Here is a 16,268-nt window from a genome sequence, read left to right as displayed (position 1 = left end):
TGCACATGATGGTTTTTTTCTCCACTGTCTTCCCTCAAAGACCATGGGCTCTTTCATAATGCAGTCCATTCTAGATCATCCCGTAAGTCTCACAAAGAAGATAATATAAGTAATTAATGAGTGTCTTAAAATTGTTACGATTTATTAAAGAGGATAAATGGCTATCAAATGAGGCTTCTAATGTTGTCTGTCACATTTTCTGGAATATGACAAGAAAATAAAAATTACCATAGTAGGTTGCAAAAATGATTACCACAGAGTTATTACAATCATGGGTCCAGGAGGAGGCTAAAAATCAATTTGTTCTAGGTCATATTCACAATAAATTTCTAATTGGGCCATGTGTTTCAAAAGGCTGCTGTTCTAAAGTTAGGTTTAAAGGTGTTCACAATGATTTTTAGTGTTTTATTTTCTTTTATTGGATATTTTCTTTATTTACATTTGTGTCTTGTGGGGGTTTGATGGCCCAGTGTAGGGGAATGCCACTACAGGAAGGCAGGAGTGGGTGGGTGCTTGGTGGAGCACCCTCATAAAGGCAGGAGGAGGGGGATGGGATAGTTGGTTTCTGGAGGTGAAACCTAGAGAGGGAATTACATTTCAAATGTAATTTCAACTTTAACAATCAAAAATTGGACCTCAAAAAATGGAAAAGTTTCTGTAACACAAAGGGCATTGTCAATAGGTCAAAATAGCAATGAAAAATTTAAGAAAAGATCTTTACCAATCCTAAATCTGATAGAGGGCTAATATCCTGTAGATACAAAGCACTCTAGAAGTTAGAGTATAGAGAACCAAACAACCCTAATAAAAATGGGGTACAGAGATAAACAACAAATTCTCAACTGATGAAACTCAAATGGCTGTGAAGCACCTAAAGAAAATTTCAACATTATTAGTCATTGATGATATGTAAATTAAAACATCCCTGAAATTCCACCTCAAACCATCAGAATGACTACATCAAAAACTCAGGTGACACTTGAAGCAATCCCACTAAAATCAGGGACTAGACAAGGCTGCCCACTCTCTCCCTATCTATTCAGTATAGGACTTGAAGTCTTAGCCAGAGCAATTAGATAACAAAAGTGATCAAAGGGATATAAATTGGAAAGGAAGAAGTCAAAATATCACTATTTGTAGATGATATGATAGTATACTTAAGTGACCCCAAAACTGCCACCAGAGAACTCTTAACCCTGATAACTACAGCAAATTGGATGAATATAAAAGCAAATCAAACAAATCAGTAGCCTTTCTCTGCTCAATATGTAAATAGGTTGAGAAAGGAATTAGGGAAATGACAACCTTCACAATAGTCACAAATGCTATAAAATTCCTAGGGGTGACTCTAACCAAGCAAGTGAAAGATCTATATCACAAGAATTTCAAGTCTCTGAAAAAGAAAACAAAGATCTCAGAAGATGGAAAGATCTCCCATGCTCATGGATTGGCAGGATTAATGTAGTAAAAATGGCCATCTTTCCAAAAGCAATATACAGATTCAATACAATCTCCATGAAAAATTTAGCTCAATTCTTCACATAGTTAGAAAGAGAAATTTGCAAATTTATTTGGAATAACAAAATACCAAGATAAAGAAAACTATTCTCAACAATAAAAGAACTTCTTGGGGAATCACCATCCCTGACATCAAGCTGTACTACACAGAAGTAGTGATAAAAACTGCATGGTATTGGTATAGAGATTGGCAAGAAGATATTGGAATAGAATTGAAGACCCAGAAATGAACCCACATACCTATTGTCACTTGATCTTTGTCTAAGGAGCTAAAATCATCCAGTGGAAAAAGAACAGCATTTTCTACAAGTGGTGCTGGTTGAACTGGAAGTCAGCATGCAGGAAAATTGAAATTGATTTATCATTATCTCCTTGTACAAAACTCAAGTTCAAGTGAACCAAGGACCTCCATATAAAACCAGATTCCCTGAAACTAATAGAAGAGAAAGTAGGGAAGAGCCTTGAACCCATGGGCACAGGGGTTAAGTTTCTGAACAGGACACCAATGCCTTAGGCTCTAAAATCAAGAATTGACAAATGGAACCTCATAAAATTGCAAAGCTTATGTAAAAGAAAGGACACTGTCAATTGGACAAAACTGCAACCAACATACTGGGGAAAGATCCTTATGACTCCTACATTGATAGAGGGCTAATATCCAACTTATACAAAGAACTCAAGAAATTAGACACCAGACAATAAAATAACTCTATCAAATAATGGGGTACAGAAATTAACAAAGTATTTTCAGCTGAAAATTATTGAATGGATGAGAAGCACCTAAAGAAATATTCAACATCCTTAGTTATCAGGGAAATGCAAAACAAAAGAACACCGAGATTCTGCCTCACACCAGTCAGAATGGCTAAGATTAAAAACTCAGATGACAGCAGATGCTGGTGAGGATGTAAAGAAAGAGGAACACTCCTCAATTGTTGGTAGGATTGTAAGCTGATACAACCCCTCTGGAAATCAGTCTGGTGGTTTCTCAGAAATTTGAACATAGTATTACCTGTGGATCCAGTGATACCACTCCTGGGCATATCCCCAAAATATGCTCTAAGAACACATGCTCCACTATGTTCATAGCAGCCTTATTTATAATAGCCAGAAGCTGCAAAGAACTTAGATGTCCTTCAACAGAGGAATGGATACAGAAAATGTGTACATTTATACAATGGAGTACTACTCAGCTTCTAAAAACAATGAATTCATGCAATTCTTAGGCAAATGGAACTAGAAAATATTATCTTGTGTTAGGTAACCCAACCACAAAAGAACAAACATGGTATGCACTCACTGATAAAATCTCATAATACCCAAGACATAATTCACAGACCACAAGAAGCTCAAGAAAATGAAAGACCAAAAGTGTGGGCGCTTTTGTCCTTCTTAGAAGGAGTAACAAAATACTCACAGGAGGCTGGGCAGTGGTGGCACATGCCTTTAATCCCAGCACTTGGGAGTCAGAGGTAGGTGGATTTCTGAGTTTGAGACCAACCTGATCTACTCAGTGAGTTCCAGGACAGGCTATATAGAGAAACCCTGTCTCAAAAAACCAAAAAAAAAAAAAAAAAAAAAAAAAAAAAAAAAAAAAAAACCCTCACAGGAGCAAATATGAGAAGATTTGTGAAATGGAAACTGGAGGGATCACCCAGAGTCCAGCCCCTCCTGGAGATCCCTCCCTGGTGCAATCACCAAATGCAAACACTGTTGTGGATGGATGGAATGCTGACAGGAGCCTTATATGCTTTTCTCCTGAGAGGCCCTGCCAGGGCTTGACATATAAAGAGGCAGATACTTACAAATAACCATCAAACTGACCACAGGGTCCCCAGTGGAAGAGTTAGAGAGAAGAATGAAGGAGCTGAAGGGGCTTGCAGCCCCATGGGGAGAATGACAATATCAACCAACCAGAGCTTTTCAGGTCTAAACTGCTAGCCTTGGAACACACATGGAGGGACCCATGTCTCCAGCTGTATATGGAGAGGAGGATGGACTTCTCAAGTATCAGTGGGAGAGAAGGGCCTTGGTTTCTTTAAGTCTAGATGCCCCAGTGAGGGGAAAATCAAGGGTGGGGAGGTGGGAGTGGGTGGATGCATATACCCTCATAGAAATAGGAGGAGAGGGGATTGGTTAAGGGTTTTCTGGGTGGGGAAACTGGGAAACAGAATAACATCTGAAATGTAGAAAAGTATCCAATAATAAAAATAGACAAAACAAAAGAGAAAACAAACAAACAAACAAAAATCCAGGTAATGGAAGTGGTATTGCAGTCAAATGTTTGACACATTTTGGAAGGAATTTAACATTATCCATATTACTGGGGTTCCTTATAATTCTCAAGGACAAGAGACTGTGCAAAGGGCCCATGGAACTTTAAAACAATATATTCATAGAATAAAAGGGGGAGATATATCTCTATACATCATAACTTTATTTAAATCATGTTCTTTTTATTTTTTATTTTAAATTTAAAAAAATTGGATGCTAAGGAACTTTCTGCTGAATGTCCATGGCACTCAACAACTAAACATACTTATGCATAGGTGAAAGGGAAGGATCCACTTACTGGCATAAGGCATGATCCCGATCAGGTATTAAATATGGGAAAGAGGGCATGTTTGTGTTTTTTTCTGCAGGATGCTGAAGGAGCATGGTGGCCACCAAAGCGACAGGTGAGACATGCTGATGCCAGGACAAAGAATGATGCTGACCTGTTAGCTTGCTGAGTGCCCTTACAATGGTGACTAGGAAGCTGTACTGACATATGTTTCTGACCTACCATTGCTTACCAAGACCCCTGATGGTACATGCTGCCTTGCCTCAAGTTTTTAGATCTTGTGGAACAGAGAATCAAAAAGAGAAGTTATAATGATTCTTGTATTTTTCTTAAATGTGACCAGTTATTCAGACTCAACCATGGACTAGTCTAGAAATCAATCCAATATTGGAAATAACAGTCTTCATTTGGAAGCCTGGTTCTGGATAATTTCAGAGACATATAAGGACATTAGCTGCTGTTCTCTATGATGTTATATTAGCAAGAAATAAAGTTGGTGCAGGATTTGGATTTCAAAGAGGTGTTAGCACAGGTTAAGGCTCTTTTAATTGTCAAGTTAGAATTAGTTTTGTTTCTTCTATGGTGTTTAATGTAAGTTGCATTGATTATATACCTAATTGTGTTTTGAAATCAGGCATGTCTATCAACCAGCTTTTGTTTCAGTGCCCTGAATATCACAAAACCTCATTATTCTAAAAATAGCTCACAAGTACTGGCAGAAATGAGTCAGGTTTTTAGCAGAAGAAAGAGGGTAGTGGGCTTGATTATTTGCGGTATAAACCTTTGGTTACATTAATTGCTAGCACCACTGCTTCTGCAATTGCTTTGACACAAGAAGTTCAGACAGCTACTTTTGTTAATCATTTAGCAAAAAATGTTACTAATGTGTTGAATATACAAGAGGATTTAGATAGGCATTTGGAAGAACTGATTGTTGATCTTTATCTTACTCAAATTTTTGGAAGTATGTTCGGAATCTAAGTGTAAGGAGTTATCTCAAGTGTCATGCCAAATATCATTGGATTCATGTTAGTTCTAAAATTTACAATGGTAGTCAGTATAACTAGGAAAAAGTTTAGAGATAATTGAAGTGTATGTGGCATAATTCTAACACATCTCTGGATGTTTGAACTTGTCATAGTGAGCTTATGAATTTCAAGAATGCTGCTTTGTTTAGTGTTGATGCAGTAGATGACCTGAATACTTGCATCTAATTAAAATGGTATAAAAGCAAAAAGGAGGAGGTAGGATAAGGTAGGGTTTCTAGGGAGGGGAAATGTGGAAAGGGGAGGACATCTGAAATGTAAATAAATAAAATGTCCATTAAAAATTTAGGTGACAACAGATGCTGGTGAGAATGTAGAGAAAGAAGAATACTCCTTCATTTTTGGTGGCATTGCAAGCTTTCATAACCACCCTGAAAATTGGTGTAGCAGTTCCTCTGAAAATTGGACATAATATTACTTGAAGACCCATCTATAGCACTTCTGGGCATATACCCAAAATATGATCCAATATATAACAAGGACACATGCTCCACTATGTTTATAGTAGCCTTATTTACAATAGCCAGAAGCTGGCAAAAACCCAGATGTCCTTCACAGAAGAATGGTTACAGAAAATATGGTACATTTACAAAATTGAGTACTACTCAGCTATTAAAAACAATGACTTCATGTAATTCTTAAGCAAATAGAAGGAACTAGAAAATATCATCCTGAGTCAAGTAACCCAGCCACAAATGACCTCACATGATACTTACTCACTGATAAGTAGATACTAGGCTAAAAACTTTGAATAATCACAGTAAAACTCACCATTCATATGAAGCTCACGAAGAAGGAAAACTAAAGTGTGAATTCTTCAGTCATTTTAGAAAGTGGAAAAAAGTACTCATGGGCAGGTAGAGAGTTTGAGGGACTTTGAAGGAAAAGTGGAGGAAGAGGGGAAAAGGATAGGCAAGCTCTGGTATGGGTGGAGACTTGGATGATATACAGAGGGTCAGGAAATTGTAGCAATGGGGAATAGGGCACTGGGCAGTCACCAGAAAGCCTCAGAAGCCAGAAAAGCAAGAGCTTTCCAGGATCTAATAGGGAAGATGTTAGATGAAATACCCAACCAGGGGAAGGGAGAATCTGTTGAAACCATATCCAGAGGTTAGGCAAGGCCCCCATTTGGGAGATGGGGCAACCCACTCATCTCCTATTTTTTGACCCAGAATTTCTCCTGTTTAAAGGAAATATTGGGACAAATTGTGAAACAGATACTGAAGGAAAGGCTATTCAGAGACTGCCCCGCCTGGAGATTCATCTCATGAAAGTACACCAAACCTGGACACTATTGCAGATGCCAAGAAGTGATTGCTGATAGGATCCTGATATAGCTGGCTCCTGACAGACTCTGTCAGAGCCTGAAAAAAACAGAGGCAGTTTCTCACAACAAACCATTGGACTGAGCATGGGGTCCTCAATGGAGGAGTTAGAGAAAGGACTGAAGGATCTGAAGAGGTTTGCAACCCATAGGAAGAACAACAATATGAACCAACCAGACCCCCTAGAGCTCTCAGGAACTAAACCACTAACCAAAGAGTACACATGGAGGGACCCAAGGCTCCATCCAGCTGCATATGTAGCAGAGGATGGCCTTGTAGGACATCAGTGTGAGGAGCAGCCCTTTATCTTTGGGGATTTGATGCCCCAGCATAAGAAATGTCAGTGCAGGGAGGATGAAGTGAGTGGGTGTTTGTGGAAGCACTCTCATTGAAGCAGTGGCAGTGGGATTGGATAGGGAGGTTCTGGAGGAAAAACCTGGAAAGAGATAACATTTGAAATGTAAATAAATAAAATATCCAATGAAAGAAAAAAAGAACCATAAAAAGAAAATTAACTAATCCTGAACTGTAACAAATATTGTGATCAAAATTCTTTTATACTCTCTTGGGTATCCTATGATATTTGAATGTAAGAGAATATGTTCCTCAAGCAATGTCAATATTAAGCACAACTTGAAAGATCCCCATGTATAAATCCAAGCAGGATACTGTCATACCTGTGAAAAGCTTGCAACAGTTGGGCCAGCAGATGCTCCAGGGAGAGCACTTTCTCTAGCAGCAAGCCAAGCACAGGTATCTCCTCAGGGCTGGCTGGACTGATGCACTGGGTAGTAAAACAGTGATTTATTAAAATGGTATATGTGTTTGTCTCATAACGTATGCTTTGTGTTTTTCAATTTGTTTTTTTTATTAAAGTCCTCCTTTTTGTCTTGCAATCACAAGTGGACATTCTCACTGTAATGTCACATTTCCACTTTTATTTGCTTGAGGTTCTCATAATCCCTTTTTACTGGATCACACAGAGAAGCCTCCTGAATCTGCTTTATTGCTTAGCTTTTGATCTCATCTCCGTGTCCAACATCGATGCCCACTCATGATCTTAGATTTATTAGCTCTTCTTCTCTACCCACCAAATACTCACAACTTTATCTACAGTATCTTCCACAATGTGTCCACTTTGTCTTCTTGTCTTCTTTCACTTTGTGCTGTCTTTTGTTGTGGGAGAAATTGAGTCTCCCAAGCTAATCTGGAAATCAATATCTAGTTTCCAGTGATCCTGAATTTGTAGTTTACCTGCCCCTTCCTCTTCAATTTGCTTATTTGAAGCACGAAATATGTATGTTTCCTGACCTACTTTGACTGAGCCTGTCAAGAATCCCAGAGTCTAGATTCAAAATCTTATAAGTCTGTTACTGTGACCACTGTTTTTCTCCTGTACAACACTCTCAAGTAGGTTAGGAGGGTTTGATTTGAACTATAGTAAATCAAGGTGAGGTCTCTACTGATGATAGTCAGAAATAAGGCAGTTGGAATCATCTCAATTTCTTCAAAGGATACTGAGAGTATGAGAGACAAATGTGAGGTCATATAAAATTGTTAGCCACATAAATATTTAATAATTTTCTGGCATTTCTTACTAACTACTGGGTGGTTTTGCATTGTAAAACCAAAGTATCTAATTTCAAATATAACCCCAGAATTTCTTGCAGTAAAAGGCTTCCTTAAATTTCCTCACAAGATTTCACTGGTTGTATGTGACAATCATCATTAGAGCACAGTTCTCTATTTATTTGTAGACCCCTTCTCTCATGGTTTGCAGGATGAATCATGCTCATCACCCATATCACCTAAAGACACAAAGGCATCAACATATTCCTAGAGCCCAGCCAATTCTGCCTTCCTTCCTCACCTCTGACCTCACTTAAGTTCCAGAGCATTAACACCCCAGGCTATGCAGAAGAAACCTCATCTTAAGAACTCAGACAGTGGAACCAATAACAGAACTGATTTGATTTCTTCTAATACTTGATGAAAGGTCTTGATAAAGATTTACATGTAAGTTGCCTAGTGTGTAAAGTGATATGAAAAAAGTCAAGTGTAGAGTGGCCAGCCTATGAGGTTAGCCAGTAAGAGTTCATGCTACCTACAACAGTGGAAAATAGTCAACTCTGAAGGACATGTTGCATAAAACTCTCAATGCTAACATAGTTTAGAGTTCTGGGGAATGGAACTATGTAATTTTTTTAAAAAATACTTTTGATATTATACAATTTTACTATTTATTAAAGATGGAAGATAATCTGCATATTAATGATATGAGTGTTCTTGCTTTTAGTTTGTTTGTTTTTGTTGTTTTGTTTTTCAAGACAGGATTTCTCTTTATAGCCCTGGCTGTCCTGGAATTCACTCTGTAGACCAAGCTGGCTGTGAACTCAGAAATCTGCCTGACTCTGCCTCAGAAGTGCTGGGATTAAAGGAGTGCACCACTACTGCCCAGCTGCTTAGTTTTCAAAATACGTTAATGTCTAAACTTGATTTCATATTATGTAGTACAGAATCAATATATTTTAGAGTTGGTAGATAGTGTAATTTAATGACCATCAGCACTTGTATTAAAGCATTATAGCACTATACAATCCAGTGATACATAAAATTGGTACATGTGCTAAGGAGTAATGGTAGTTGACTAAATTATTCTTTTTTTATTAAAGCAGAAATATATGTATGTACAATATATGTATGTGATACATAACACATAATAGTCTAATACAAGAGTTGAGGGCTCAATTGCATGTGACAAGATGTGTTGACATCCATAGTACAACATGTTCATGCTGTGTGTTCAGAAGCATGGCTACAGTGCAGTCCCATAACGCAACACAAGTAAACAATACCAGGTATATCTCAAATTCATTGTACATCTGCTTTTCAAATACTTTGTTCATATGCATTCATAACATTTTATTGTTGGCCTACAGGCTCAGGTACATGACCCCAGAGATTTAGCACTTGAGTTGTAGGTCAGGCATTTTTCTAAGAAAGACAATTTTGTTAGTGTTGGCCTTCAGCATTACATTGCAACATGTGTCCCAGAGGAATTCCTGCTTTTTTATTCTTTTATCCATTTTCTGCTTTTGGTAGTATCTTTTCTGTTGCTAGCATTTGAAAAGTCACTGTCAAGTTTCTATTAGTGTGAAAATTCTATTTAGGATGACATTAAAATCCTTATAATCCTATGGTTGAATGAGGATGCACATAAATCTATGGAGTCAACTCTTGAACTCCTTTGGCTCTCTGAATGAAGCTCAGCTTAGAAACTGCAGTTCAAGAATTTTCAGTTCTTTCCATTGCCATCAGGATATGAATGGCTTTAGGAATGGAATTTTAGAGCACTGTTATTTAAAATTGGTTCAACATTTATTACTTTTTTTTCTAATTTTTGTTTTCTTTTAATCCCTCATGTTTCTTCATCCCCTTTCTTCTTACCCAACCACAAGCCACTACTTCCAGAAGACCAGGTAGATTGCCTACAATATCCCCAACCCTTTGCTCTTCTCATGACCTTTCTCTTCTTCTAACTTGGGTGTGCACTCCTTGGTAGATTAGTGGCCACATTGTCTCCACAAAACTCCAGGCAGGCCAAACTCCCTGTGCCCAAAGACATTCTCTACCCTCTTTATACATCATCACTCAGAACACTGTGTTTAGATACCTCTTTCTTTCTTTTTGCCCTGAAGCAGCATCCATGTCAATTGTCCCTGCTGGATCAGATGCCATCCAGGCAACCGGAATTTCTTCTCACAACTCAAATAGAGACCCTCTTCTTAACTACAGGCCACACATTCCAGAAGATCAGAGAAGGAACAGAAACCAAGTAACAAAATACCTACCCAACAAAGACAAACCTAGAAATAAGAACCTCGACCTATAATCACCACAAACCCAGATGCCTAAACACCAGTGTAAGGATACAATCAATAACAGCCAGGGCAGTATATCATCACCAGAGCTCAGCGATCCTACTACAGCAGTCCCTTAATATTCTCACACAATCAAAGTACAAGAAAAAGTCCCTAAAATCAACTTTATGAAGATGATATAGATTTTTATTTATTTATTTAATCCCAAACTCTGCTCTCAGTGTTGATCCTCCCTTACAGAATCTTTTCTCCTCCCCTTCTTTTCTGAGAGTGTGGGACCCACTGGGCATTCTCAGACCCTGGTGTATCAAGTCTCTGCAAGTCTAGGCACATCCTCTCCCAATGAGGCTAAGCAAGACAGCTGTGTTGGGAGACAGACTCCATAGTCTGTCTACATCTTTAGGGAAAGCCCCTGCTTCAGTTGTTGGAAAACCCACATGGAAACTGAGCTGAATGTCTGCTGCATTTGTGCTCTGGGGGCCTCTGTCCTGCCCATATATGCTCTTTGGTTCATGGCTCAGATCTAAGAACTCCCAAGGATACAGGTTTGTTGACTCTGTTGGTCTTTCTGTAGGATTCCCATACAAGTCAGTGACTTCAATCCCTCCACAACCCCTTCCAAGTGAGTCTCCACCTCTGACCAGTGTTTATCTGTTGTATCTGTGTGTTTCAGTCAACTGTTGAGTGGCCCTATCAGAGGACAGTTTTGCTAGGCTCCTGTCTGTAAGCATGACTGAATATCAGTGTCAGGAATAGGTATTTGCCCATAGAATAAGTCTCAATTTGGGCCCTCTATTAGTTGGCCATTCTTCAGTCTTGGCTTCATATTTGCCCCTGCATTTATTTTAGAGAGGACAGAATTTTAGTTAAAGTTCTGTAGGTAGGTTGGTGTCTTTGTACCTCCATTGTGGGTCCTGTCTGGCTACAGATAATAACTGTCTGGTTCCATGTTCTCACTGTTAGGTATCTGCATTGATTGTGGGGAGCTTTCCCCATACCAACTCCTCTGGGAGTTTCTAAAGGTTCCCCCTACCCCTGGCAGCTGCAGATTTCCATGTATTCTTCTGGCCTTCTGGCCCTTTTTCATGTCCATGCGTGATTCCCAATATCCGCCATTCCCCTCCCCATACCTTATCCCAACCCCTTTCCTCCTACCTCCTATGACCAATTGTATTTCTTCTTCTAAATGAGATTCAGGTATCCTTGTTTGGGCCTTCCTTCTTGATTAACTTCTTCAAGACTGTAGGGTGTATCATGGATAACTTACATAACTAATATCCACTTATCAGGGAGTGCATATGAGACATGTCTTTTTGGGTCTAGAATACTTCACTTAGGATGATATTTTCTAGTTCCATATATTTGCCTGAAATTTTCATGATGTCTTTGTTTTTTAATTTTTAATTTTTATTGGATATTTTATTTATTTACAATACAGATGTCATCCCCTTTCCCCATTTCCCCTCTCTAGAACCACCTATCCCATCCCCCTCCTCCTTTTTGCTTTTATACTATTGTGATTATATGCATGTATTAACGTCAGTTTTATGTTGAGTGTCTAGCAATAGAATAGATGCAAATAGTCAAGGAACAAGCAACACAATGAACACAAATAGTCAAAAAAAGCAAGGCATTAAACCCAATTAAGTGAACATTCCCATAATCACTGTTTTTAAGGGCTTATCAGGATGACCAAAGTATCTGAGCCTACTTCCCTGTCCTAGCACAAGGTCATTTTCATGTCTGTAGCCTACTTCCTTGTTTTTGCCTAATAGTTAGATTTCTACCTGAAATTACTTCTTTCTTTTAGCCTAATATTTATATTTCTACCTGAAATTACTTCTTTCTTCTAGCCTAATATCAGATTCCTGCCTGAAGCCAACTTATTGTCCTTGGTCAATGTCATATTCCTAACAAGCAGCCCATTTCCTTGTTCTTGGCCCATGTCAGATTCTTGCCGAGCAGCTCCAAAGGCTCTCTGCCTCTCCCCCCTTTTTTATTTCATTAACAAGACTGAGCCTGTCTTAGGAAGTTCTGACAAGAATGCCTTCCTTACTAGTCATGGAATATGCATTATCAAAAGCACTGCACTTATGTCTTTGGTTGGTGAGGCTCTGTGCAGAATCTTACTCATTGTAGGGAATATTGTTAATTCTTTTTTTAAATTGGGGGAGGATACAGTTCATTGTTGGTATTGGAACTGAGATCATCAACAAAGCACACTGAGCAAGCCATCAAAGGGAAGGCAGTAAGCAGCACTCCTCCATGGATTTTGGTCAGCTCCTGCCTCTGGGTTTCTGCTCTGTTTCAGTTCCTGCTCTGACTTCCCTCAGTGATGTTCTGTTATCTGGAAGTGTAAGAAGAATATAGTTTTCCATCTTTGGTTATGATATTCTTTTTTTAATGATTTTTTCTTGGAAATTTTATTTACATATAAGATGTTATTCCCTTTCCCCATTTACTCCCCTCACCCAGAAACCCCCTATCCCATCTGCCCTACTTCTGCTTCTATGATGATGTGCTCCCATCTACCCATCCACTCCCACCTCCCTGTGTTTATGATATTTCATCATACCAATAGTAAATTTAAATAAGACACATTCCTTACCCTCCTCTTTCTGTTCCATGCTTTGTTTCCCACAAGTTTTCTTCCCTCTCCTAGTTTCCCTTATACACACCCAGTACAATTGTGTTTATATTTATATAATTATACTTAAAAATCCAAGATTTATGAATGAGATGGTTCATGTAATAGTTTTGTTTCTAAGTCATTTGTCCATCCCCTGCTTCTTCCTCATGGGTCACACATATCACTCTAAACTCTCCTTATCTGCTCTTAAAATTAGAGACCCAGAAACCTCACACCATACTAAATAAGTATGATTTTGTGTTCATAGTCTGTACCTTCCAGGGTTTTATCTCATATTTATGACTAAATTTAATATTTATAAAGGTGAAATCCATGGCCCCATGTGTACAATATGCTAACCAATGCCAATGTATTCCTTAAAAACAAGTTGACCAACTAGGTTTTGAGTCCATGGATACAGTAGTATATGACATTGTAGAATACATACAATTTTTGATGTTTTGTGTATATTTTTCTACAGGTATAATATCTTTTTTATTAGTTACTTTCTATTGGTATGATAAACAAAATGAGCAAAGCAACTTATTAAGAGTTCATTTGGAATTTCAGAGGGTCAAGCTGTAAGAAAGCAGAACGAAGGCAGAAGATTTGACAGCTGGAGCAGAAACTCAGGGCTCACATCTTAAACTGCATGTATGTATGTATGTATGTGTGTATGTATGTATATGCATTTATGTATGTGTACCATGTTTGTGCTTAACTGGAATTATAAATGGCTGAGAATCATCATGTGAATGATTGGAATGAGAAAATCTGAGTCTTTTTATAAGAGAAGCAAGTGCTCTTAACTACTGAGTTGAATCTTCACCAACAAACCTTTCTTTATGAACTATTTCTCATTTTTCATTTTCTCCATTTCTTCTCTCCTCTCTACCTATCTCATATCTAATTCAATATTCCTTCTTCTCTTTTCCATCCTCTTCTTTTTTCTTTCCTCTCCCCTTCTCTTCCTTTTTCTCTTCCCTTTATTCTTTTCCACTTCCTTTGTTTATTATGTTGTTGTTGCACAGGATTTATTGTTTCCTCATGATTAAATCTAAGGTAGTTGTATTATTATTTTTGTAAAAATCATCTGTTGGGTCTGGAGAGATGGCTCAGTGGTTAAGAGCACTGACTATAATTCCAGAGTTCCCCGAGTTCAATTCCCATAGACTATATAATGGCAAACAACCATCTGATAGCAGATCTGATGCCCTCTTCTGGTGTGTCTGAAGACTGCTACAGTGTATTCATCATTTTATATATATACACACATACATAAATATATATATGTATATACATATATATACATACATGTGCATATATTTATAGTATATACACATACTTGTACACATGTGTACAAATATATATATATACATATATATATGTATATATATATATATTTACAATAAAAACCTAAAATAAAACAAACTTCACCTGTTGATTTTTAATGGAAGTCTGTCATGATAGCATCTAGACACTTGTGGTTTGAGAGATTTAAGTTGGTCCTCGAGCTTCTATGTTGACTTCCTTCCCAGTGATTACTTCCTGTTTTTGATAGTACTTTTGGTTGTTGACTTGTCCTGAGTACTCTAACACCCCTGTGTTCAGGCAATTTTCTTCCTTATTTGATGACTACTTTGCATAGATCTCCAAAGGGCAGCCCAGCTGCCAGAATTTATAAACCAGGCCTTTGCAGTGAGATCTGAAATGCATCAGAGCAGCATGGGTATTAAGATGGCGTCACAGACCCCAATCTTCATATTCCTATTGCTCTGGTTGTCTGGTAAGACATTAAAAGTATTATATCTTAAAAAGAATTCATTTGCAGAGAAATAGCTATTTCCTATAGGAAGTCAATAGTAAGCAGACAATGCCAATATAAAGGACATTTTAGATTAAAGCATTTGTATCATGAAGTCTTTGTGTGTACATATGTATGCTCATCTATTTCTGATTGCAGGTGCTGATGGAGACATTGTGATGACCCAGTCTCCCAAAACCATGTCCACATCAGTAGGAGAAAGGGTCAGCCTGACTTGCCAGGCCAGTCAGAATGTGGGTAGTGCTATAACCTGGTATCAACAGAAACCAGGGCATTCACCTAAACCTCTGATCTATGGGGCATCCAACCAGTACACTGGGGTCCCTGATCGCTTTACAAGCAGTGGATCTGGGACGGATTTCACTCTAACCTTCAGCAGAGTGCAGGCTGAAGACACAGCCATTTATTACTGTAAGCAGTATAGCAGCTATCCTCCCACCATGCTTCAGCTTCCTACACAAACCTCCTCTGAGATTTTAACCAGCTGCCTGTACCACACACCCCCAGACCTACACACTTCCCTTTCTTCCTGAAGATGCTATGCCTAACTGTTGCAAATTTTGGTAGAAAGTTAATGAACAGATACTTTGACTTGGAAGATCCTTATGGAAAAATGAAGTAATGACATTTGTGTGTTTTTTTTTTATTTCTCATACTTATATTGTGTGTATTGTTACTCCTTCTAAGTAGGACTGAGGCATCCACATTTGGTCTTCCTTCTTCATGGGCTATATTTCCATGGGAGAATGCAGAGGAGAACTTGGCTTTTGCTTAGCTCAGCTCTGAGAAGTCTCCCTCACTTTTGAACTCCTGGCAATATTCCTTTGCTTCTTCTGGTTAAGATTCTTATTTACACATATCATGTTGAGTTTCAAACCAATATAAAATCATATCATGTATTTTGACAATCTTCATGCCTCTTGTTTCTTCTTTCTGTCACCACCTTTCCCTCCACCTACAACAATTCTTTTCCCTAGTTTTTTACCTATTTCCATGTGACATACACGTGTGCCCACTTACATGCACACACATGAATCTATAAAAATTTTTGTGAATCTATAAAAATATAAAATGCAAAAATCAGAGAAAACATGAGGTTTGACTTCTTAAACAACATATCATAACTATGCTTCCTATTCCTAGGCCACATCTGCCTCTGTTGTCTTCTAATCTACTTTCCCAATGTGGAGACTGTGATAACTCATTCTACTCTTCACTACATTAGTGGTCAATATGATTTTGTACCATTAGAATCAAGTTTTGTTTTCTATTTTATAACAATTAAAAGTGTTTGATATTTGTTGAGGGAAATACTTTGTACTTCAATAAAAACAATATATTAACTAATCTTAAACATGTATTAATTGAAAATTTGTTGAAAACTTATTTTGTTCTTGTTTTTTATTTTTGAGAGAAGGTATCATGTCCTATTAAACTGTTACATGGATTTCTATCTCAAAAAATTACATGTACCTCTTCCT

General features: G+C 37.9%; 1 pseudogene; it reads left to right on the top strand.

Moving 5' to 3' along the window:
• The first annotated feature begins 14,699 nt into the window (after positions 1-14,699).
• Positions 14,700-15,320, top strand: LOC117715058 (immunoglobulin kappa variable 3-15 pseudogene; annotated as a pseudogene).
• The last annotated feature ends 948 nt before the right edge of the window (positions 15,321-16,268 follow it).

This window comes from Arvicanthis niloticus, chromosome 9, assembly GCF_011762505.2.
Source record: "Arvicanthis niloticus isolate mArvNil1 chromosome 9, mArvNil1.pat.X, whole genome shotgun sequence".
Classification (NCBI taxonomy): Eukaryota; Metazoa; Chordata; class Mammalia; order Rodentia; family Muridae; genus Arvicanthis; species Arvicanthis niloticus.
Note: the sequence above shows the minus strand (reverse complement) of the source record. Positions and strands in the feature narration are given on the sequence as shown.